The 25,484-nt window shown below is 39.8% G+C and overlaps 1 protein-coding gene and 1 pseudogene across 6 annotated transcripts in view; one reads left to right on the top strand and one right to left on the bottom strand.

The window, feature by feature from the left end:
• KLHL32 (kelch like family member 32) overlaps positions 1-25,484 on the bottom strand; it is a 141,241-nt gene that overhangs the window by 106,237 nt on the left and 9,520 nt on the right. For 3 of the 6 annotated variants that reach the window (XM_063389688.1, XM_063389686.1, XM_063389685.1), the window contains one exon: positions 20,230-20,421. The gene's annotated coding sequence lies outside the window, so the exon portion shown is untranslated. Of the gene's footprint in view, positions 1-10,121; positions 10,216-18,748; positions 19,276-20,229; positions 20,484-25,484 lie in introns of those variants that run through there. The other 3 variants (XM_063389687.1, XM_063389690.1, XM_063389684.1) reach the window with 3 other exon arrangements.
• Positions 19,425-22,418, top strand: LOC134547612 (kinesin-like protein KIF11; annotated as a pseudogene).

Here is a 25,484-nt window from a genome sequence, read left to right as displayed (position 1 = left end):
ACAAGTCAAAAGGTCTCTGGTCACTTTTAAGGCATTCTGCTGCTGGCATAAACCAAAATCTTTGTTACTTTGCAAAATTATGCTTTCAAGATTTTTCCTGTAGACCTTATAAAAAGAAACTAAAAGACAGGGCTTTAACAGTTTGCAATTGCATATTATTTTGGAATTTGATTTGCATTTTCATTGGATTAAAAAAAAAACCCAGAACACCCTGTATAAAAAATATATATCTACATATTTTATTTATATATATTTTTTTATTTTATATATATTTTTATATATATATATTTATATATATATATAAAATATATATTAAAAAGTATAAAATTTTTTTATTTAGAAAATTTGTCACGTTTGTTGCAAAATCATGAATTGCAAAATCAAGAATGGCTTGGGTTGGAAGAGATCCTAAAGATCAACTAGCTCCCAACCACCTTCCAGGGACAGGGATGCCACTCACTGTACCCGTTTTCTCAGAGCTCCATCCAACCATCCATTCCAGCCATGGGGCAACCAGAACTTCTGTGGGCAACCTGTTCCTTCACCACCCTCTGAGTAAAGAATTTCTTCCTAACATCCAAATTAAACCTGGTCTCCTGCAGTTTAAAACCTTTTGCCCCTTGTACCTTGTCCTGTCACTACATGCTCTGGTAAGAAGCCCGTCTCTCACCTTCTTACAAGCCCCGTTCAGGTACTGGAAGGCTGCTAGAACATATCTCTGGAGCTTTGTCTTCTCATTGCTGAACAGCCCCAGCTCTCAGCCTGCCTTCATAGGAAAGGTGCTCCATCCTTCTGATCATCTTTGTGGCCCTCCTCTGGATCCACTATAATAGGTCCACAAATGTGGAAGGCTTCTCTCAATCAAGTCAGAAGGTTTTATAGTAGAATGCAACAGAAATTTAACTAGAAAGATCATAATTATTTCTCCTGATAACTCTAGAAACAAACATGGAAAGGGACATACAGTGGTGAGATGTGGTCAGAAATTATGTCAACTTCACCAAGGCCTCACTCAGATGAGCCTTAGATTTTTAACTTTCAAACCATCAAGATGCTTTTATTGAACAATAACAATTTTTCTTTTCCAGAGTCAAAAATATATAAACATGTTTTTGAATCTACTTCAAATCTGCATATAGACTATTTATACCACAGAAGAATATACAGTACTGTAGTCTACAATCTTGGCAATTGGGCCACAAGAACTTTTCATATCTATGACTGAGACATAAAAAACTACATAAAAATACTAAGAAAAGTGTGATTTTTCAATAATGTATAGTCTTGCATAACTGAGGTGATCAGTTATGAGTCTACATGGCATTTCTAGTGAGCAAGTATTTATATATTTCAATAAAATTTCAATAAAATATATAGTTTATACATCTCTATGGGACCTGCAATAGCCCTTCAACTTCCTCTGTGTAATAGCATTCATGAAGTTAAAAGTAAAAGGCTGTGACTACCAGCAATTAAGTAAACATGAACCTTCTAAGAATGGTCTTCAGTAGCCACAGGGTGGCAGAACTATACTTCACTATAACTTGTACCTCCAGGACAGTATTTCAAATATTTCCCCCCTGTTACAGCATAATTACAATAATGTAAAATACTTGCTGTATGTCTAGTGAGTGCTTTCAATGCCATGAATCAGAGGAAAAAAAAATGTCTGTACATAAAAGTACAACTACACAGCAGTCCTATAAACATCAAAACACTGCAACAGGTTACTGACCTCCATGTTTCTATTTTGAAAAAATATTCAAGTCATAGAGGAACTGATCACTAAAATCCCCATCAGTTTTACCCCATATAGAATCAAAGAATCACAGAATGGATTGGGTTAGAAGACTCTTAAAAATCATCTAGTTTCAACCCCTCCTCCCATGGGCAGGGTCTACTAGTCCAGGTTGCTCAAAAATTCAACCTGGCCTTGAAAATTTTCAGGACTGGAGCATCCACAGTTTCTCTGGACAACCTGTTCCAGTACCTCTCTGCCCTCTGAATAAATAATTGCTCCTTGGTATCTAACCTAAACCTGTAAACCCTCCCCTCGTCCTATCATTACCCACCCATGTAAGTCAGTCTCCCTTCTTTTTATAAGGCCTCTTACTCTAAGGCCCCTGTGAGGCCAGGCTCCAAGTTGTTCTCCAGGTTGAACAGTCCCAACTGTCTCAGCCTGTCTCTGCAGGAAAGGGGTGCTCCAGCCCTCTGAGCATCTTTGTGATCCTTCCCTGGACTTTCTAAGTCACCATTCCTTGTGTTGAGGACCCCAGAACTAGACACATAGTTGGCTTATGGACTATTCCTCCAATCTTCAATGTAAGAGAACAAAGATTATTTGCAAACACTTTTCTGTTATGAGAAATGGCTATCAAAAGATTTCTGACAGCCTCAAGCAAATTGGGAAGAGTGTCATTCATCTTGATGATGCAACACATTCTGATGAGGCCAAGAGGGAGATGTCAAGTGGGAAAGAAGTAGGAAGAGGAAACAAAAACAACATGGAGGAAGCTGGTGATGAACACCAGCTAGTTACTTCCTGGGTTTACCCTTTTGCAAAGGGGAAGGGGAACCAGTGGAATAGTACACAATACTAAAATCAGATGATCATTTGGGAAAATAGATGAGAAAGCATGGATTTTTCTACAGTGCAATCATAGGAAGAGAAGCCAGAGGTCATCAAGGAATAATTCTGATTGCTGGACCAGAAGACTGAATGCTCAGGAGAGCAGACTGGGAAAGCACACAGAAGAAAGACAAAGAGACAACGGCAGGGAAGATCCTAGGCTAAAATGCATGTATGAAAAACCATCAGATTTAGAAGAAGGCAACTAAAAGAATGAATGTCTGTTAAAGCCCATTCCATCTAGATTTTAGACTAGAAATCAAGATCACCAAGTTTTGCACCTTTTTTTTTTGTGGAGAAACAGCTGCAGAACATTTGCTTTCACTTTCTGCTGACTGTGATATAGTGAATAAATCCTGACAGTTTACTTGATCTTAGTGCTAATGATTCCAATCATGCTGCTCTTCCATTCTGTTGATACAGCTCTTCAGGATTTTTTTAGTTTACCTTTGAAAAAGTGTCAAAGGGTTACATGCTCATGAAACTAAGCAGTAAAAAAGGCAAAAAAGCTCTGTGCTCCGATACTAAAACTGAAGTTCCCTACCATTAGTTTACTACAAGAAAAGGCACAGGTATTTCTAATTCCATCACTTCTTAAAAAGTGAATGTTTGAACTCCCTTAGGGCCCTTTTTCTACACTTAAATTGCATCAAAACTTCTAAAAGCCTGCCTAATGCCATTCCAGCATAAACTTTTGTATTACAGGGATGCCTGTATTACTGTTTAGCTTTTAGGTGCTTCAAATATAAAAGGAATTTCTACATGTAGCTTTTCATAATTGACTTAGAAGTTTAAGTAGGAGTGACAGGACCTGAGGTTAGCTAGAGCTCTGAAGTAAATCCATCTAATTTAGACCTTTTCCTTACAGCGAACTCAGATCAATTGAAACACTTCTTTACTGAAAAGACAGGTTTGATTTAAACATTAAAGAAATCTAGATTGAAAGAGAAAATCAAAACTAATTAGATGACCAGAATAAATAAGACTCACAAATTCTGTTTGTGGGTGAGAAGTAGTGGGAGAGAGTAGAGAGGGTTGCCCACCTCCAAGTTCTATTACACATTGCAATCACAAAAACCATAAGCAGTGAAGCCTGCGTAGTCATGTCTGCTTCTAGCTCTTTACCCTGTTTTACACTGCCTTCTGCAAACAAACAAAACATCTATATTTTGGGAAAAATAGAGTTTCCATCATGTACATATTTTATTACTGTAAGACCACTATTTCTTACATGCACCACCAGCAACATGTTTACACAATCACTGCTACCTCTATAACCTTAAGGAACCCAGCTAGACAAGTACACAGATAAGGCTGGTCTGGGATAGGGAAAGTGGCCCTGAAGATGTCAGATGGACAAAAATCTGCAGAAGCTTTGCAGATTCACACACGGGGCTGCACAAACCATACCTGGACAAAGGAGAAAGCTCTTACAAAACCACTGGAAGGAAAAATGCTCTCAACTCAAGAGGGATTTCGATGGGCAGATTTACTTAGGGAACTGCGGCCTTCTCCCTGCTCCCTGTGAGTACAACCTGCTAGAGTGTGAGCTGCTGAAGCATTAGGACAGTAGGAATGGTGCAGTTCCTACCAGAGGAAGCTGTGGTTCACATATCTGCTGGGAACACAAGGGAAAACATCCGGACACCTGACCTCTTATGCTGGAAAACAGCTGAGTGCCCTGCCCAAGCTGATGATAGAGTTAATGGATTCTTTTTCTCCAAGGATTTAGCCAGAATCTAGATTTCATACTAGAGTATTTTACTGAAATAGGAGATCTCCATTTTTCCGTCATCCTTTATTCAACATATGTTCCATTTCTAACAGACATTATTCAATGTTCCAGACCAGCTACCTAGAAAATGTTCTGATGTTGACCACTGTCATTAAAACCCAGTGTGAATACAACAAATAAAAATTCCTCTCAGAGCAGAAGGGACGTACCAGGTAGGGAGGGAAGGTGACAGGAAATACAGTCTAAAAAAATTCACAGTGAAGATGCATATGATATATTTGTAGTGTGAGTCATAACTTTGACTACATATCTTGAGAAATTCAGTTTAAGGAAACACTTTTTACTTAAGTAAAATATCACTCTAATTAAGCTCTGTCAAATAGGTTAATAGAGAAACATGCAAGTTCTTGTTTGGAAACACCAGATTTGAATGTGCTCTATTCTCTGCTTTTCAGAGACAATCCAAGAATTCATACTTTAAATCCTTTGGGTACACACAGATTTAAAGACAGAGTCAGATCCATTTTTAGGCAAATGTTGCATCAGTACTTCTCAGATAATTTAAACAAACAAAAAAACCCATAACAAAACCACAAAAACCCAAACAAACAAAAAGCCCTACCCAAACCCAGAAGTTAAATTTCAAAAGAAAAGTAAAAACTTTTTTTTTTTTTAAAAAAGTTGATGTTTAAATTCCCAAGGGCACCTATGAAAGACTGCAAAAGGGTACAGTTAGGTGCTTACTTGCAGAAGTGAAGAATTTAAAACTTGTATACTTTTTGATTTTTTCTATCAGTTAAACTGACATGTTGTTCTTCCCTTTATATACATGCAAGCAACTTGCAGCTTGCTGAGTCGTTGTTCTGAAGCATCTACTACCACCCAGACATTAAACTGGTAAGCTGAGCAAGACTCCAGGGTCTGTGAATACTGCTCCTAGAACCAAACATCAGATGATTTGTGGAGACAGATCTACATGCCTAACTGAAGTTTGTGAATTGAATGCCAGTCACTAGAATCCCACCATATTTGAGAAAGCTGAACAGTGTGCCAAGTAGGAGGGCGAAAAAAAATTTTCCTTGTTTCTAAAATAACATTTATTTTTAAATTTTAAGGGCAGTAATTACCTTGCTAAAAACCAGTAAGTGCTACAAATAGCTACTTATAATTCAAGTCAAAACACTGTTTCTTCTATAATTTAATGGGCCTAAATTAACGGACATAGAATTCCTGTTGAACACTAGCAAATGCTATTTACTGTGAGGAACTGTTAAATATCAGAACAGATTGCCCAGGGAGCTTGTGGAGTCTTCATTCTTAGAGATACTCAAAACACCTCTGAAAATCATCCTGAACAACCTGATCTAGCTGACCCTGCTTAAATAGGGGGCTTTGACTAAGTTATGTCAAGAGGTCCTTTCCAACCTAGACAATTCTGTGCTTTGTGTGATTCTCTGTGGTACAGCTGAGAAGACTGCAAATGTACTGCATGCATGCAAGAGCATATTGGTCCCATATGAGCTATTTATTCCACATTCCAATTTCCTTGAAGACATTTTATCTCATAAAAGGAAACAGAAGGGGCAAAAGGGGGAAATTCTATCAAAACCATAGCAAATACACATGCCTTGACATCTCTGTTAGGTGCCCCAGTAGGGCACATTTATGAGTTTTAGTCTTTTCCATTTATTGGAACTGCCTAGGAATCCTTTTATCTCCTGTCTAGAAATAATACCAATCCAAACCAAATGTACTGTAGCACTAAACACTTGTTTTGTCATAAGAAAGTAGTCTTTTCTTTTTTTTAAGGATAGGAAAACTTGGTAGCAATGCAAGTGCAACTACCATTCATAAGAAGTTTGATGATTATTTCACTTGATAAACAAAAATAATACTTTCCAAGCAATACATGCATGCACTTCTAAAAAAAATTCCAATTAAAGTGAATTAAGACTTGAATTCAGTTGATAATATAAAGAAATTTACTGTTATTTCAGTCCCTGTAGAGTATTCTAAGCCATCTTCCTGGGGAGATGAGAATGATGACCTAGGACATGCAGGACCATTCTGGATCAGTATCTCAAGTGGCACTAGACATTCCTGTTCCAGAGACTAAGTTGAACCCTGAATGACTCCTGACAAAGAGCAAAATAATTTCTTTTCTTTAACTAAGTTTCAGTGAGGGTATTTTCAAAGTTTTCCAACAGATGGTCATCATCCAAAGGAAATCCAAGCAATTTAAAGCACCTTGAATAAATTTCCAACAATCACTAAATTTTTTGCTTTTAAATGCACTGCTTCTGATAATCAAAAGTTAAGGCAAAAAATTAGAATATATCAGAATTGAGCCACACTTAGAAGCCTCCTTGAAAGATAATTCTGCTAACTATGATGTCTGGGAAAGCCACTGCTCCTAGAGGCCACAGTGGATAGCTCTATCACAACTACACTGCCAGGTAGAGAAGAAAATCAAAATAAAAGGAAAGCATGAATTACCAAAGGCACAAGAGTGGCCTGTTACTGTTACTACCATATCCCAGAAAACAATGAAGATTTTCCTGGATATGGTAGCAACAAAACTCAGCAACAAAGCTCTGAAGAGATTTCTTCCTCTAAGTCTCTTCTTCATGGACACATGTAAGGCCAAAATAGCCTCTTCATTCCTAAAAACATTATTAAAGTACTCAAAAAACTCAAAGCTCTAACTAAAATTCAAAGATCCACAGTTTTTTAGCAGAGCACAGAGTTATCAAGCTTGTATTACACACGTTTGGGTGGGGGTGGGGTGTTCATTTCAATGTTGGCTGTTTTGGGATTTTTTGGTAGTAGAAGAGAACTTTTATCAAACAATTCATTTGACTAGATGTTATGCTGTTAATTGTTTTAACTGTGCACTATGTCTATGTAAAAGATCACACATTAGCATTTTTAATTATTTAAAAGACATTAAATATTGCTGATACCAGCAGGATCAGAGATTAACTTCTTAATAATCACTCTTGTTTGAGAGTGAAGCATTTGATTCCAGCTGCTGTGAACTTTTAAACAAGCAAAAGCAACATTTGCTGACATTAAAGGGACAGCCAGCTCCGCAAAAGAATGGTAATAAAATTAAACTGCCTATGTCCAACAAAACAATATTATTTTATACTGGACACTTTGCAAAATTTTAAAAGGTTAACTTGCTCTGGGGAAATCCGAATTACTGTATTTTACTATATTATTCTGACTTAAATGCTATATCAGAACACTTCCACATTTCTTTTACTCCATCTACTTTTTAATTAGTTTAGATTCTCAGCCTCTAATCCACATGGAAGCTATCTACGTTGGTTTTATATTTGGACCACAGCAAATAACAAAATTTAAATACATCACTATTAGTACACCTCTAGAAGAATCAATGGGACAGCAGATCCCTAAAATCAACTGAATTTCTAAATCAAAATTAGACTGATTTAGGAAGGAAAATGCTAACTCAGGCTCTAACACTAGAGAATAGTTTGCAATCACAGGTAAGCCACGATCAGAAAATAAAGACATTTTAAGGTACAAAATTGCAAAAATAAACCAGTTATGATGGTTTCCTTTCCTGTCACCAAATGTATCTCCTGGAATAAAACTACCTGAAGGTCTCACCTCACAAAAAGGAATAAAGTTTATAAGGTTGAAGATTACTGAGAGAAGCTTGAAAACATAATCTAACACCAGGTTTATGATTCCTACTGGGGAATGTCTGATTTAATGTGATTACTGATCTCTGGGAACTGATTTTTAGACTTTGAATGCTTGAGAATGACAATGCTCAAAGATTAAAAGACAATGATAAAGATTAAAAGCCATTCAATGATATAATAAGTAGAAGCTATCCATCAGTGTCTTGAGCTGGGAACAGACACTCTGGCCCAAAAAATGCTGACTGACATAAAGATGGCCTGAAGCACCCACTCGTCCCCTACAACGGTCAAGCCCAAGGATACTGCAGATACATCCAAGGACTAAGAGGATAATTAAAATATGTTTGATTCCTCTTTACCAAATGGCACACACAAGAAGCTGGATTTGAATCAGAATTTGCAGGGGACAGACTGCTCCTCACCTTGCCAAGGAACTGAGCCATTGTATTGTACATGATCCAGCACTCTAAGCACACATTCACTGCTTCTTTTCCATCTTTGGACAGTGAGATGCCTAATGCAGCCAAGAATTGTAGGACTACTTCAGCCAGGTTTATTCATTTACCTTAGTTATTCAACATTGCAGTAACCCAAATCAGGAGACAACTGATCTCCAATAAATACTTAAATAGATAAATAAATAAATAAAGTCTGAAAGATCTCTCCTCACCTTACAAGCACTTCAAATTGTAGATCTGACAATGATGCCAGTCACTGAGCAAATAGAAGCTCTTGCATCACCACTAGGACTGGCTTTACCACTAGCTTGCTCTCAGGCTAACTCTTGGTTATATTCAAAATACAAATGCAAGTTTTTATCTCTGCATTTACACTAATTTCAAGATAAGTAATAAGGGCTCTTGCCACCCATTTGCAGGAGAGAAAGAGCACGATCTGCACACTAACTAGAACTAAAAACTATTTATTCCTTTAGTAAGTGCTACTGGCAATACAAACATCCTCAAAGATGAATCAAAATCTGATGCAGCAATACTATTAGGACTCAATAGTTTCCCCAACATATTACCATGTAAGTGTGGTCTTTGCAGTCTATTTCTCAGAGACAGAAATAATTTTTTTTGAAACTGGACTGGAATTTATTGACCTGCAGTTCCCAAAGGATCACCACCTCACCTGCATTCAACAAGGCCCAATGCAGAGACCTGCAGACATGAAGTAATTTCTCAACACTTTACCCACACAAAATACTACATCACAAATAGTGTTGCTACATGTTTTGCTAATTTGTTCAGAGCTAAGTGGGTATCTCTACACAGCACAGTCAATTTGTATGCCCTAATGGCAGCTTATATGAAAGGTTTCATCTCTTCTGTAAAACATATTTCTTTTTCCTACCATCATGGTCACAAAGACATTTGAGCTATTAATACAATGTCCCTGCCTACTTGGTTCCAGTGGAACCCTGAAATCAAGAGATTCTCTGTGAAGACCACAAGATTGCTGAAGACACATTTCCACTCCACACGACTAAGGGAACAACTAAGAAAAAGGTTCAGCTTTAGCCATGATTTTTATTACCATTTCATCAGCTCCATTTCTAGTCTGAGTCTAGTCTATCTCTTAAGGCTAGAGATTCTTTGGTAAATTGCTGTGGTCACATGAAAACCACAAAAAAAGTTGCAAAAAAGTCAATATGAGTTATCAGCTACTAAGATACTCAGACATTACTCAATCACCAAAACTATGCGTCAGTATAAAATAAAAACGGAATATTGGTTTGGGGGTTTGGTACCATTTAACTACTTTAAAAAACCCCATAAATCAATCCTTCAGCTATGCAACTCTAAATGCTCTACTGCCTATCACTCTATACCATAATGTTAGAAAAAATCCCAAGAACACAAAATAAAAAGGAGAATAACTTCCTTGTAGTAGGTAATAATCTCATTAAGTACTAAAAGAAGAGCTTTCCTTGTAGTAAAGGGTTTGTTAGGGGATTTTTGAAAGAATTCTTTTCTTTAGCTAATTACAGCACTTTAAGTGACTGCAAGATTGTTAACATGCAGAAACAGGTAGCAAATGTTCTTGGCAATATCTTGGGGAGATACAAAAAACTCACAATAGTATTGAATGCAGCTGAAGATTTCCACGCTTCTCTGAGGCTGGAGCTGGTTAAAATCATTTGCCCTTCTTTTCTTTAGATTTTCTAAAGACTGAAAACAGGAGAACATGAAATGTTACTGAAATTTATCCCAGGTTCACAAACAGTGTTTTTCAGTATTTGAAAATTACTTGTTTCTTTTGTTCACAGTCTCTTCTGCCTTTGCAAACCATCAATAACAGTCCATCTTTTATTTGTTCTCAGTTTCTCACAGAACCAGTTTGTTATGACTGCTCTCTCCTACACAAAAGCTGGTCAGGGTTTCCAAAAACCCTTCTGTTTATTTATGGCAAGCTGCAGTGTAAACATTTGCTTACTACAAATCAGTGCCAGAAATTGCTAAATAAACCCACTGTTTTAACAGCTTTTACCCCCAACTATATGAAAGAAAACTAAACTTACAGTCCACATGCCTTTCTCTAGTCTGCATATATTCATCACAGGTCAAAGAAACTTTCTCTTCTTTCAAGATAGAATGGGTACAAGCTCAGCAGCACTGCTGGCTTCTATACTTCCTTCTTTTGCCTGACCTGGTTAAGAGTCTAAGAGAGACTTCTGTGGGGCTGCTTTTTAATTTCTAAGGGGAGGTTTTTTATTTTTTCTTAAAGCTCCAAGAGACATGCTGGTGATCCAGTCACCAATACCCATCCAGAAACGGCGGTGCCAGCAAAACGCACGAGCAACAAGGTGCAGCAGGAGGGCAGAGGGATCGGGAGTACCTCAGGCCAGTACAGCTGCAGAACATCTTGTGTCAAAACAAGATGCATAAGGTGTCATAAACCCATTAGATGGAATTTCCTGATAAAGTCTGGTTCTTCTGACAGTTTTCAAATGTGTGTAACAGAGATAAACAGATGGAAAATAACCTTAGTTGACAACAAATAGAGGGGGTTTTTTCCCCCCTTCAAATAGAAGGTTCTGAATTTACAGCTCAAGATTTTCTTCAACCATTCCATAACCCTCCTTAGTCTGAAGACACAACTTTTCTTTCCTTGGGAAAAAAACTGCTGTTTCAAGGAAAAATACCTAAAATTAAGATATTAAATAATTTCTAATCTCTGGTCTTTCATTAGGAGCAGAAGTTGAATTAGAAAAAGAATGGACAAGTGTTTAGACTTATGTGCTTCTTCAGGTCTAAACAAAAGAAACACTTTCTGTCTGCACTTTTTTCTTTCCTCTCACAGACTACACCAACTAGCTCAGAAAAAAAAACCCAAACCAAACAAAAAAACAACGAAGTAATAAAATCCCAAACAAACAACAAAACCTCACCCTTCTCACTTACATCTTTAGATGCCTGTAGCTATATTACCACTGGTTGTTTGAGGGGTTTTGGGATGGGGTTTTTTTTTGTTTGTTTGCTTTTTAGGTGTTCAGGGCTTGATCTGGTGTGCTATGGGCTACTTGGTGATCACACAGTAATCTCCCTCTGGGCCAAGGAATAAATGTATCAGGAACTAAAAACACAGCCTATGAAAATTCACTCCTAATTCACTCCTTGGTTTTCCAACTACAATTTTCAACACTCCAAGTACACAGGCCAGTGACAGAACAAAATATAGAAACATAATGTGTAATTCACAGAATCAACCTATGCCACTGAAGCTGCTTTGAGTTCCCTTCCCCTGTATGCCCCATGCACTGACACACAGTTTTGCCTCAGAGCACAGGTGACACTTCTGGTGCCACTGTCATGGTACAAACCCATACTGACATCCCACAACAGAGCCTACAACCAGACAAAACGCAGGCACTTGTTCTACTCCTCCAGCTCTGCAACACACGCACAGGGAGGTGGAAAGCTGGAGGTATTTATGTCTTAAACTGCTACAAATTACAACTGACAAGGTTCTGCTACTAGAGCCTTAATTCTCTTCACCTACCCAGCAACACCACTAAAAATCAATGCAAGTCCATAGTGAAAGAGTTAGTTTTAATTAGCAAAGACAGTAAATTCAAACAGCCTGTCTAGCAGCTTTCCAGCCTTTAAGGTAGAGTTGCACTACAGTGGATTGGGAATCCTGGGGAAATGTGAACAGCTGCAAGGAATAAAAACTCCACTAATTTTGTGTATGACTTGTTCTCATCTGCTGTCATTTACATCCAAAGATGCGAAGCATGGAATCTGATGCCATTATGCATGATGGACCTGATCAAAAGGTCTTAAAGAAATTGAACAAATCTTTATAAAAAAAAAAGGAGAAAAAAAAAAAGAGAGGAAAGGAGAGGGGAGAGAGGAGAGGGGAGAGGGGGCATAATTCAAACTGAATATATACTTAAGGATCTAGTCACACCTGTCCAGGTGTGTACAGGTGAGCTTCCTCCTGTGTCAGGTAGCCAGCCCTGGCTACTGAAACATTTTGGAGTTTGACTTGCTCTCTAATGCTGAATTCCTACTTCTGTTTCACCTCCATTCATAGTTATCCTCCTGAGTAAGAAAGCAAAGCACATCTAGTTCTTCTATTTACATTTCTATTTACATTTCAGGAACACCTACATTTCTGCAGTTCTGTGAGTGTGTTTGGAGGACAGAGCCACATATATGAAATGCAAATGGACAAGACTTCACTTGCATTGCCATAATTCAATTTCCTACACACTTTCCCTACAAGCAAATACAGCATTTATATGTAGAAGTCAGCACAGACCACAAGAAATGCCCAGTGTACTTTAATGTAACCTCACTGAGGCTGGGAAGCCCAGCACAGCAGGGGCATGGCACAGTCTCCAGTGCACTCTGCAGTGCTGATGCACTGAGGCCCTGCCAGAAAGGAGTCCTGCTCCCTTCCTCTTTGTTTGTCTGAGTTTTCTACGGAAACAGAAAAAGTGACAAAAAGGAAGTTTAGCTAAGGAATACACCAAACTCACAAAACAGGTACTTTTATCCCCACAAGAAGGCTTCAGTTCAGCCTTGCTCTTTAGACCTCTGTTTTATCTCCACAGTTCACTAAAGTCAAAGTCCCAGTTCTGTTCTGAAAACATCACCTTAAGTTCTTTCTTTTTTTTGTTTTTGTTTTATGCAACGAAAATATAGGTCACTGACTAAAAGGGAGCTCACAAAACTAACAGAGAAAAGGCAAAAACCACAGAAGATGTATCCCCTCAGAGGGAGAACCTTCTTCTTATTGCTTTAAAGACATGATTTTTAAATCTGCATTAGATCAGGAAAAAGCTATTACTAAAGACACTGTCTTATAAAGGTAGCCATTAGGAAAAAGAAACATAAGGACCAATTTTAGAAAATTTCAAAAATTAACCTGAAAAATATACATTCCGTGTATCCTGATGACATTTCTTCAGCCACAGGTTTTTATCTGTTTTGCCTTGGTAGGCCAGGTAGAGGCACAGTTTAGCTTACAGTGGGCAGCAGCCCTTTTACTTTATTTGACCTGAAGTGAAACCTGATGGAAAATGTTTCAGACATAATAAGGCCATAAGCTTGCTCACATCTTCTTCAAATTTGTTATTAATGTAAGCAATGCTGTTTTCACTTAAGTAATCACTTTAAAAAAGACCCGAAAACAGAGCATACAGGACAGAAATCAAGCCTTATCAACAGTGCAGAAATGGACCTCAATCACTCTGAGATATTATACCCTCAAAACAAAACCCCCCTGTAACCCAAACTAGGGATGCTGAGAATTTTTTCCAACTGGTTTCTTACTGAAGACTAGAATGAAAGGCTATTCTGGAGGCAGAAGGGGTTAAAAAAATGGAAGAGTTTAGACTACTGAGGGGGAAAATCCACGATCTTAAGATCCATCCTCAACAATGACAGCATTCAGGAAAAACACAAAAATAAATTGTAAAAAAAGAAAAGCGTCCGATATGACAACATCTATACTGTTAAATACCACCACCATATGAATCATTCCTGTCAGGAAAAACAAAGACAGATGGTTGTAGAAAAAGACACTCTTCTGAACAACCTTAACCTTCACGTACTGACAAATCAAAATATTTACATTTATCCCCCTACAGAGCTCATTCCCTACAATTAAAGCTCTTCTAAATATGCTCTTCTACAGCATATTGCTGCAGAAATTTTGGCAGAACAAATTCTTAACTTACATAACTGTTGAGAGTGGACATCTAACTTAGACGAAAAAACCTCATGCATTTTCAAGTATTACTGATGTTCTGAAGCCTCTGATTTATTTTACTCATAATTGCTTACATATTTCATTGCTTTCTCGTCACAGGGAAATACCCAGCTGTCAATATCAAGGTCAGTAACTTCCAACTGGCATGAGTGTGACGGGAATGTCACTTTCTGAAACAGCAGCTTTCTTGTTTCAAGCCAAAAGAGAGCTGTATTTCAAAGATCTAGCTGTGTATGTAGGTGCATAAAGACCCTTGGTACTGCCCCAGTTCCCACAAGCTATCTGCCCTGAGTGACTTCACTGCCACTAACAGCAAGGAGCACAAAAAGTTTCCTAATTTCAGGTACCTCATCTGAGCAAAACTCCTGCCCCAGAAAGGAAGATGAACACTGCAGGTCCACAGCAAGCCTGGCAACAGACTTCAGTGTTGAATCTTAGCTTAGTCCAAATGTTTCCATAGTTGAAAGTGCAATTAAAACACACGTCTGATAAATCTTGACAAAACATTTTTCTAGAATCTAGAATACAGACTAGTGCCTGCCCAGAATCTGCTGCAGCTCCTTTCTGCCTACTTTAGACATTTCCCTTCCTATAAAGGTCAGGCAGATTCAGGGTGGCTGGTCCACGTGGGAACACCCAGAACCAGGAGTTTCACAGCTCTCCCAGTTCAAACTGTCAAACTCCAACTTAATTGCTTCATTTTCATCTCTTGAAGCTACCTCCCAGACTGGCCTCTAGTCCCTAAAATTTCTTCAGGCTCAGAAGGAATGCTCCTCAAAAAATCATCTCCTAAGTATGTTTCTTCTCAATTTGAAAGTTCAAATTGTTCAAAGCCCAAAATTCAGTCAGGGGTAAAACCCACACATCAGGCAATTAAAAAAAAAATCATTAATTAAAACAATTACAAGACCTTGTGAAGGGTTTCTATTCATTACTTATTTTTAGCAAGCAGAATTTGATCTTAAAATTTCAAAAATCTCTTTGAAATAAAAGCATCCCATCTACAAGCACACAGTCATGCAATATAGTAGGCACACAGAATGCCAGAGTGGCAGACCTCAGTTTTATTTCATAAACAGTCAAAAAGCCATCTAAATCAGAACACAAAGAAGTAAAGGTTTAGAAATCACTATGTCAAGGATTCTGTCTTTTACTACTAAGTACAAGCATCAGATAATTCAAGAAATTTGAGGGGATATACTACTTCTACCAGTTAGTAGTATGAAGGTGGTTTTGGGAATTTTTGCGCTGGGAATAAACTGTTAACAATTAAAAACCAGATTTTTAAAAATTCAATAATTTCTTAGGAGAATCTTGCAATTTTTAGCCTTTTGGCTAGAAGTTTGTTCCTCTATCTCCAAAGAGGAGAGATGCAAAAATTCAAACACAAGATTCCCTCCACTTCTTGCAATCAGGGTAATCAGAGTAACTGAAGTCCTAAGAGCAGAGAACACTCTGGCAAGTATCATACAAAAGTCTTAAATGGATGAGAAAAATGAAGGATAACTTTTTTTTTCAATAAAAGAATTAAATGAGACAAATATGTGGTTGCTGTAGGTAAGTATAATTACACTGCATGATATTTTTGTTTGGCTAGTTTTTCTCAATAACTGTCATCCGTTCTCACACAAGTGATTTAATTAATTTCATTTTTTCACTTAATCCAATTCCCACTTCTAGTTCAATTTATAATCTTCATTTCCCCATGCTAGTGTGGCATTAAATTACTGTCATTCTTGGCCATTAAGTTCAACATGTTCCAGTTAGCAGAATCAATCAAAAACACCGCAGCAATGCCATGAATTTCTTATTAAATACATTCCTTTTTACTGCTTTGTAGAAGCTGATCAGCAGTGTCAGAAGCTTAAATCAGTTTCTGACTTTTCAGGCAAAACAAAGACATTCTGAATCAAAAATAGACCACAAAGTCCTTTTTTTTAAAAATGAACATGGCATTTTCTCTGTTCAAATTACAAATTACTTTCTAAGTGCCCACTGAAGAAGTGACCCATGCAAGCATACATTTCCATCTGCTACTGATCTTCTAACCATACTTCTTACTGTAAAATAAAAGGTTATTGTTCTCCTTAAGAAAAAGAGGGAAAAAAACCAAACCAAAACAAAACCACTTTCCTTGATGCTACTCAAATTTCTTTGTATGTTCGAATTCAAATCCTGGGTCAAATTCACTTACATGATTAGCAATGCACAGACTTTTCAACAGAAGCTGCCACCTTAAAAACAGTTATGTCCTGTCTTAAAGAGATGACAAGACTGAAGAAAGATTACAACTCCACTAGAAGATCCATGGAAATTGCATGTTTCTTCTTTAAGGCAAGATTCTACACTATTTGTTCAGTTTGAAGCACAGTCACTTCCAAGCTCACTTTCATAAAAATATATCCATAAATTAAATTTTTGCACAGTCATCTTTACTTTTAAAATATCCAATTGTTTTCTGACAGTGAAAACAGTGGTTAATCTCATCTTCTGTGTGGTTCACGCTGAGCTACAAAGTGTTAAATCAACAACACTTCAATTTCCATATTAAAAATCCCTTCCCTAACAGCACTTTCTCTTGCTTGGAATTGATTGAAAGGTATACCTGCCAATCTAACTGGACCATTTTCAAAGAAACCCCAAGGCAACTTCCTTCCCCCTTGACATATTAGGAGTACAATCTTTCCCCATCTGCCAGTTCAATAGCTGCCCAAATATACATTTTCTCCATGCATGACCATACAGGAATTAACAGGGTCTTTTGTTGATTGTAGGTACAGTACAACACAATATTTTTATAAACACTGTAAGCACCTAAAAATTTAAAAATCTTGTGCTTAAAAGATGTTAATTGGTACAACTGCATTATTTTTAGTGTCCTATTAATCAAGAGCTTATTATTCTCTAACAGTTTCTGAGAATACCTACACCTAGTATAGTACTTTGTACATAATAACTGTAAAGTGCTTTACAGATGCTGTCAAATTGTTCACAGTCTTAAAAATAGAAAAAAGATTAAAGGAGTTTTTCTGGCGTACCTTCAAAGTAAAGAAAAAACTTCTCCGTAATCATCTGTAAACTTGAATAACACAAAGATATGTGACTGAGTAGCTACACAAGGGTGGCTTTTTAAGCATCTGTGGCAACTGTATTACTTATTCAGCACATCACCGGATTTCTGTAGAATCTACTTCAACAACAAATACGGTTTTCAGATAAAAACTCTTAAGAACTGAACACGCCTCAGCGGTCTTGCTCCTGCCAACTGCTTCATGGAGGCAGATCCCAGAATCAAAAGGAATTGGCAGGGCTACAGTAATCCTTTACCCTATGTGCTACAGTTAACAGGATTGTGGCCTCTGGGGCTGCTCCTGATCTTTTCACGACTGAACAAATGCTGCCATGAACATTGACTCAAATAAGACTAACCTCAACTTGCTTTCGAAACGTTTGTAAGATATTTTCCTAGCCCTACAAAACAGGAAAAATTCATGACAAGCTGCAGATACGCTATCTACAGTGATCAACGTCTGCAGTTTATTTCCCCGTGGTAAGATTTAAACCGTAATTCCATTTTTCCCATTTTATGGTGGTGTCTGGTGGCAGGCACGCCGCTTCCCGGTGTGCGGTGTGCCAGCCCTGGATCCGCTGTCACCCCGGCGCCGGCAGAGCCCGCTCAGCCCAGCCGGGCTCGCTCCGCGGGCGGAACCCACCGGGCACCGATGGCCTGCGAGAGCGGCCGCAAGGAGCCATCGGCAACCTGCGGCACGGCAGGGACCCGCTTCCTCCGCGGAACTGCTCCACATCGACCAAAAGGGAAATTTCGTGCCAGGAACCAAATCCTTCCCCACCATCAGCTACAACCACCTGAGCGGCACCTATTCAGCTGCGAGGGCTGCAGATACACTGTTCCAGCAACCAGGGCGCCTGGATCATTTACAGTTGTGAGCTCTCGCATATTTAGCCGCCGGAGAGGAGCAAAAGCCTGTTTTTGTCGGTCACGCGAGTCGGTTCAAGTGGCGGCACACGGAGCGCGGCTCACCCCAAGTACCGAGCCGCGCTCCCGCGGCGCGGCGCAGAGCCATGTTCCGCGGAGCCGCCGCCAGCCCAGCACCTGGAGCACGTCCCGGCATAACCCCGCGGGCAGCGGGACCCACGGCGTCCCGGAGCCACCGCGGGCTCGGGCTCATCCTCCCCCCACCGCCGATGCCCGCCGCCGCCTACGCGGAGCCGAGGGCCGGCGGGAGCGCTGCTCGGTGCCCGGGGGCGCCCCGGCTGCCGGAGCTGCCGCTTGACCCGTCTCCCTGGCAACGGGGACACTCGCCCTCGCCCCCACCTCCTCCCCATCAGAGCCCCCTTCCCCGCTGCACCGGTGCTGGGCGGCCGGGGCCGCGGGGCACGACCGGCGGCCGCCCCCCGCCCAGGTCCCGGTTAGGTAACACGGGCGGCGAGGCGCCGCCTCGGGCCCGGCCGCTCGCTCACCTCGGGCAGGTGCCGGGGCCGCGCACGGCGCTGGCGGCGCCACCTCTCCGCCCCGCTCCGACGGCAGCGGGGGACGAGCCGCGGGCAAGCAGCTCCCGCGCCGCAGAGCCGCCGTCCCGGCTGTGCCGCTCCGGTGCCCGAGCAGGAGGAGCTTCCCCGCCCCGCCCAGTGCGCAGCGGCGGCCCGGCAGGGCCGCACCTGCCGGAGGAGGAGGCGGGTCGGGCCGCGGGGTCCCGGCGCCGGGTCCCGGCCGTTGCCGGGGCCGCCAGCGCAGCCCGCGGGGCCCCCGGGAGGCGAGAGCCGCCGCGCTGCCCGCCCGCCGGGACCACGGCCCTGAGGGACGGCGGGGGGGAGAAGGCCCGGTGGAGCGAGCCCTTGAAGTAGCGCCAAGTTTGTAGGAAGAACATCTGCGAGCCGGGATAACCACGGGAACGGCGGGCTCAGGAGGGCTGTCAGGGGGGCATTTGCGAAGGAGGATTTTAGTACAAGAGATACGGCTCGAAGGATGAGGTCTCTGCAGGATCAGGAGAGCGCAACATCCTAGGATAGTAAGGCATCACTGCTTTATTAGCCTGTTACGGGGTTTAACGTGACTTTTAAAAAAAATCTTATTTGCGAAAGTGATGAGGAACATCCATCTGAGATACAAGTGCTGCACCATTGTGTATTTTTCCAAATGGCGTCTTTGCAGGGACACAGGAGCTCTACAATGAGACTCAGTAACAGTGCTGTTCTTTCAGCCTCACCTCATGAAACTGAGAGGTGGTGGGAATTTTTCTTCCATACCATGGTTGTGAAGAACATTCAGGAGAATTAAAAATATAAATGATTAGTGATCCATTCATAATCAGCAAGACTGGAACATGTTTTAATATACAGGAGAAAATACTATCTTGAGAACTGCACAGATTCTAAAAACTGCTCTACTTTTGAGCAGTTTTCATCTTGCTATTGTATTTTCTTAGGACTTCAGTTTCTATTTTCTGATCTGTGAAGTTAATACAAAAACAGTAGATCCCAAAAATCTCTGCCTCCATCTCCAACATACCTCCATATTAAATTCTACATACATGCCACATCAGAATTCAAGTCTTTTTCAGATGACATATTCCTTAAGACACTTTTATACATCTGGGCCTTCAGTTAAGCCTACCGATCAGTTGTTCTGTTGAAAGGTGTTTGTGAAAGGTATCTAGAAATACCCCATTCCTCATCTGCAAAGCAGACAGTAACAGCTGGAAAGTTAGTTCAGAAAATGCACCAGATGCAGTATATGGAGCATTTTGGGTAGTAATGCAAAGCATCCCCAAGTCAAGTGTCAAGCAGTTTGGTGCTTACGCACTGCAATAGCAGGCAGAGGCCCGTTTTTGTTCCATAACAGAGGCATAAAGACAAGGCCAGTTAGAACCAGCATTGTTAGAACCAGCTTTGTTAGAACCAGTTAATTCATGTGCAACACAAAACTGTTATGGCTACAGTACCTTTCCTTGATTGCATCCAAGTGTGTTTTGAATGTCTCCAGAGAAGGATACTGCATGACCCCCCCAGGCAGCCTCTTCCAGGGCTCTGCCACCTTCAATGTAAAGTTCTTCCTCACGTTGAGGTGGAACTTCTTGAGTTTTCATTTATGGTCACTGCTCCTTGTCCTGTGGCTGGACACCACTGAAAGGAGTCTGGCAATACATCATATTAAATATTAGAAAAGTCACAGAGATTGACAACAATTTTAATTTTCTTTTTTTTTTTTTTTTTTTTTTTTTTTTTTTTTTTTTGTTTTTGTTTTTTTTTTTTTGTAAAATTCTCTATTCTGGAAATACATAATGAAGAGCTTTATTATCTTACTCCTATTCCCAGCTCTAGAGAAAGACTGCAGATGTTCGATGATCCCATACACAAGACACATGTAGATGTGAAAGGCTCAGAAGAAATACCTGAACACAACAAAATTGAAGCATACCACATCTTGCTAAAAGGTTCAGCAAAAAGAACTATTGCAGCTACTTACATGAATGCGTATTCCATTTGATCCTACTGTTTTTCCTTTACCATTCATATGAAAGTAACTCGAGCAGATAGACAAGAGCTTGTTAGAATGGGAATATAAACTTGCATGAGGTAAAACCACTTCACTTTGGGGCAGTTGATAAAAGAGTTTATGAAGCTGGAAATACGAAGTAACCTATTCTGATCCATGAAAGAGTTATTGCTGCTCTTGTGGAAGAAGACACAGGGCATCCTAAGAGGATCCTTCAAGATTCTCAGAGAACAGTAGAGAACATCAGTAATAGGCTGAGTTTCTCCCACATCTATAAATCCCAAGGGAAAACAGAGTACAGTGGAATTGGCTCACAGAGCAAAGAATGTGATGAAACCTTAAGTTAACCAGCAGCTGCCAAAAGGAGCTATTATTGAGGAAGATACTGAAGAGATTAAGCACCTAAAAGGAGACCTTGCTGCTGCACAAGAGTAAAACAGAATCTATATTTTCATTGCAAATTCATTAAGCCCTTAAAGCAAAGCTGACAGTTTGGGAAGAACAAGTTACCGAGTATATTAAGATAATAAGCACCATGGAAAAAGTAGTAAAACCAATCACTAAACTATTAATAATTAATAAAAACAATGAAACAATGAAAACAGATCTGCAGTTCAAGGAGAAATAACTGAAAAGAAGCACAGACATATCTGCAAGAAACCAAAATTCCTCTAGCTGAGAAAGAATATATGGTTTCAGTCCTGAATACATAAAAACTTCACAGCACAGCTAGCCATTTGGTCAGCACTATTAATATAAATCATGTATCTATGCAAAACTCATAAGAGAGCTGTTGATCAACACAGTGCTATGATCCAAATAGATTTGCAGGAGAAATTAATGTTCTGGTCAATAAAGTACAAGATTCAGTTAGTGAGAACTGCCTGAAACAGCAACAGATGTTGACATCCTATGCATATTTTGTAGGTGTCCTCCTGTCTATCAGTTGTTCAGCAGATAATGTATCTGCATAAGTTGTATCAAGGTCTTTTACCTCTGTTAAAAAAATTGCCAACCACTGAACTTTCTCAAGTGCCTGAAAATGTGTTATAAAACAGAACTGTGCCATTTGCTAGTAAAGCTGAGCCATTCAAGTTGACTGAGAAGCAAATATCTGGATCTGGAGGAGCATTAAATATCTTGACAGCAATGGTAGAAATTGCCCTGGAACTAAAGTGTGTGTTTCAGAATAACATAAGGAAATCTTCTGGTTGATGAGATGGAGGGCCATAAAAAACAATGTCTTCTTAGGAGATCTCTGTCTCACTCTGAAAAAATTACAGAAACAGCCAGTGTTTTTTCTCAGATGCAAAGTACTGTGGGAATTTAAGAGAAGTGGAAATGGAAAAGTGTGTATCTACACAAAGGATGCAAATGAACTAGTGTCCTCACTTCAAAGCCAGCTGAACCTCTTGGCAAAGGAGATACAGAAGAACTCTAGCTTGTATACTATCAAAAATGCAAGTTTGAAGGCAACCATCACTGCTGGGCAAGAGAATGTTTATCTGGAAACTACTGACCTAGCCAGTAGTAAAACTTCTACTTCAAAACAAATTTACTGCATCTCTGGATAATTTTTTTCAAAAGCTCAAGGACATAAATGGTAGTTTATGGCCATATGTTTCATGTACATAAAAGAAGAAGCTGGTGGAATCTATAGTCTGTTCTCAGCAACTTTTTAGCAATCTAAAAAATGCACCTCAGGATCCTGGTAAATGGAGGGAATTTAAAACTGCTCAGATAGTCAGCTTTATGGGTCAGTAGCAGTCCTTCAGCAACAAGAAACCACAGCTTCAGTGTTTGCAATAGAGAACAGAAGGTTTATGATTGAGATATGTATTTTTTACTGGATATTTTGTTCTGCATTAAGGTCACAGTAGATGCAGTTTGGAGCTACTGCACTGTAAGAATATATCCTACAATACATTTTATTGTATGCATATCAAGAATACAAATAGTTGTGTTCAAAGATCTCTGACATACTGCTGGAACTAAAACAAACTAGTGGTCAATTTAAAAGCATTGGAATTCACCCACAAGAGCTCCAAACCAATGGCCTATACTGACCTTAAAGAAGAGTATGTCATGGTGCTGCCAGCTAGGTCCTGGGTCTCCACATCCCTGCTCTCATTTTGAGGCCTGCCTGAATGACTCCTAAAAAAAAGGTCTTCTTATCGATTTCCAGTTTGTGCTCACTAAAAGCCAGTCAATAAATAAGAACTTATTCAATGAATGGAATTGTCCTATGGCAATTGAAAGCTGGGAGCTAAACAGCAAGCAATTCTGTGTAATGGGGAGATGCAATGGATTTATGTACTATATAAAACTTCTCTCAAGAACAACAGTGAATTATGACTTGCAGCATTTACTGTTAAAGAGACGGAAAAATTGTCCTTAAATAAAGGCTTGTCAAGCTCTCTCTCTCTAAAAGCTTATATTGCTACAAATATGCTCCCTTATATATTTTTTAGAAGACTGACTTCAGGGATTGGCATCAGTGTAATTTTTTTATCACTGCAACATATGGCAGTCTTCCCTGCTGCCAAAACATGGCCATGTTTCAGCCTCAGGGTACAGCTGGCTTGAACTTAAAACTGAGACTGCTTTCAAACATAAACACAGAATTTTGTGTTATGCCTTCAGACATTATGAGGAAAAGTAAATACACAGTTTCTGTTGCTGGAATCTCTATGGACACGACAGTGCCTTGGGGTTCCAGCCACATTCTTTCTTCTAGTTTTTGGATAACATCTAAAATGATTAACAGTCACTGTGTCAGTATCATGCATCACTCAGCTATCCATGGTGAACTCTTCTGCAGTTCAGATTCCAGTATGGGTTTGCATGATTCTCATCTTATGGTGATTTATGATGAGTTCCCCACATAACTACAAGTTACAGCAATCTCTGATCATGTGCAATCAATGTTTGTGTAAATCTTCTGTTCAGAGTTTTTCACAACTTGTCTGCACTTAAGCCATCATTTCCTCCTGCTCTTCCTGATTTGCGAAGCTGAATGTAAACCTGCTGCACTGGTGGTGCAATTTATCTCAACGTTCTGAAAATTAGCCAGATAAACATTTCCTAGTTACATCTGAAAGTATACCCAGCACCACTATTTTGATTAAAAACATGAAAACATCAAACACTACATTATGTTCTGAGCAGTTCTCTCAGCTGAGCAATTTTTACATTACATGTCAGTACCACGAACTTCTAAAAGAAACAAACAGAATAAAAGTCCAACATGAAAAAAGGAAGAAAACACAGTATCTGCAATCCCACCCTTGATCGTCATTGCAACTGGAGCTAGAAGAAAACCCCTAAGTGCCTCGGGTTTTCTGCTTCTTGGTGGAGCTGACAAACAAAAACTACATGAGAGCACCTGCATAAAAGCCCAGTGGGCAAAAGGAAATTAAAACAGGTAAGGGAGTAACTATTCCCTTCTCAGTAGAAGCTATATAAATAGTAGTGTTAGCTGTAACATTGAAGTTGTCTAGGTTACTGCTTTGACCTGGTTCATTCATTTGGAACAGATTTAGTCACATGAGGTTACATCCCCTACTGGAGGTGAGAAACTTCCAGGCAGGTAGCAGGGTGTGTAAGGTCCTGCTTGAACCTTGCAATGCTTCCTCTGCTACTTGTGTTTTTCTGAATACAGCCCTGGATGCAGCCCTTAACATTTACAGAAAGGGAAAAAGGAAGTGGAGGTTAGACAAAAACCTAAAAATCCAGTTCTCTAAGCAACCTGTGTAGTATTTTTGGTGGGTAAATTGCTGGCCACTGAATGTTAACAATTTTCTTATTCCTACATCTCCCTTTCTTAGATCTCCCTACTCCCAAAGAACAGTTAAGCATGGCTCAGCCTGAGGCTGATTTAAAAAAATCATTCTCAACTTCTAAGCTGTTGAAATCAAAATAGTCTGGCACATTAGATGTGATACTCCACAGCTTTTATTTCTGTGAAGTACGAGGTGTATTTCTAACATCAAGGAAACATATTTTACTGCCAGTACTCTGAAAATGTAGCTGCTCCATTCAGCATGTGACTGCTGCAAGAGCATCAGGCTGGAAGCTCTGATGTATGAAAACATCTATGATCAGATGAAAGGGATCATGACATGGCTGGAAGAGTAATGATAGAACCTGGGGTCAGGAAGAGGGAGAAAAACCATGCACCCCTGCAGTGCTTTTTACACTGTGATAGATGAGCTTGTATATGTAACACTTTATGGAGCCTGTTGCAAGCCTTGGCACTGCCACTCTGCTAACAAAAGCATACGCCTCTCTGTAGAGCACACTGTATGTCTTTGTTTTCAAAACCAGTGAGTTTTTCCTTCCTTTTTTAAATGTTGGACTTCTGTTTGTATAACAGTGTCTTTAGATTACTCTTCCTTCAGCCTCTCTCACATTCAGGTCCTTTCTGCAATGGAAAGTAGCATGGAGATACTGAAGATCCAAAGGAATGACTGAATGTTTGCTTCACTTTTACTTCTAGGGCAATTAGACAACCAGTCCTCCTCCTCATAAGAGGGAGGATGCAGGTGTTAGAAACCTGCAGGGAGAGGTAGAGCTCATAAAAGTAATTTATTGAGCTTAATCTGTCTGCAGAACCAAAGGATTTTCTATCACCCCTTCCATAACTACAGCTGGCGGAGCTGACCTCACTGTGCTAACTAGGCACAGCAGCAACTTCCTCAT

This window comes from Prinia subflava, chromosome 2 (genome assembly GCF_021018805.1).
Source record: "Prinia subflava isolate CZ2003 ecotype Zambia chromosome 2, Cam_Psub_1.2, whole genome shotgun sequence".
NCBI classification, from domain to species: domain Eukaryota; kingdom Metazoa; phylum Chordata; class Aves; order Passeriformes; family Cisticolidae; genus Prinia; species Prinia subflava.
Note: the sequence above shows the minus strand (reverse complement) of the source record. Positions and strands in the feature narration are given on the sequence as shown.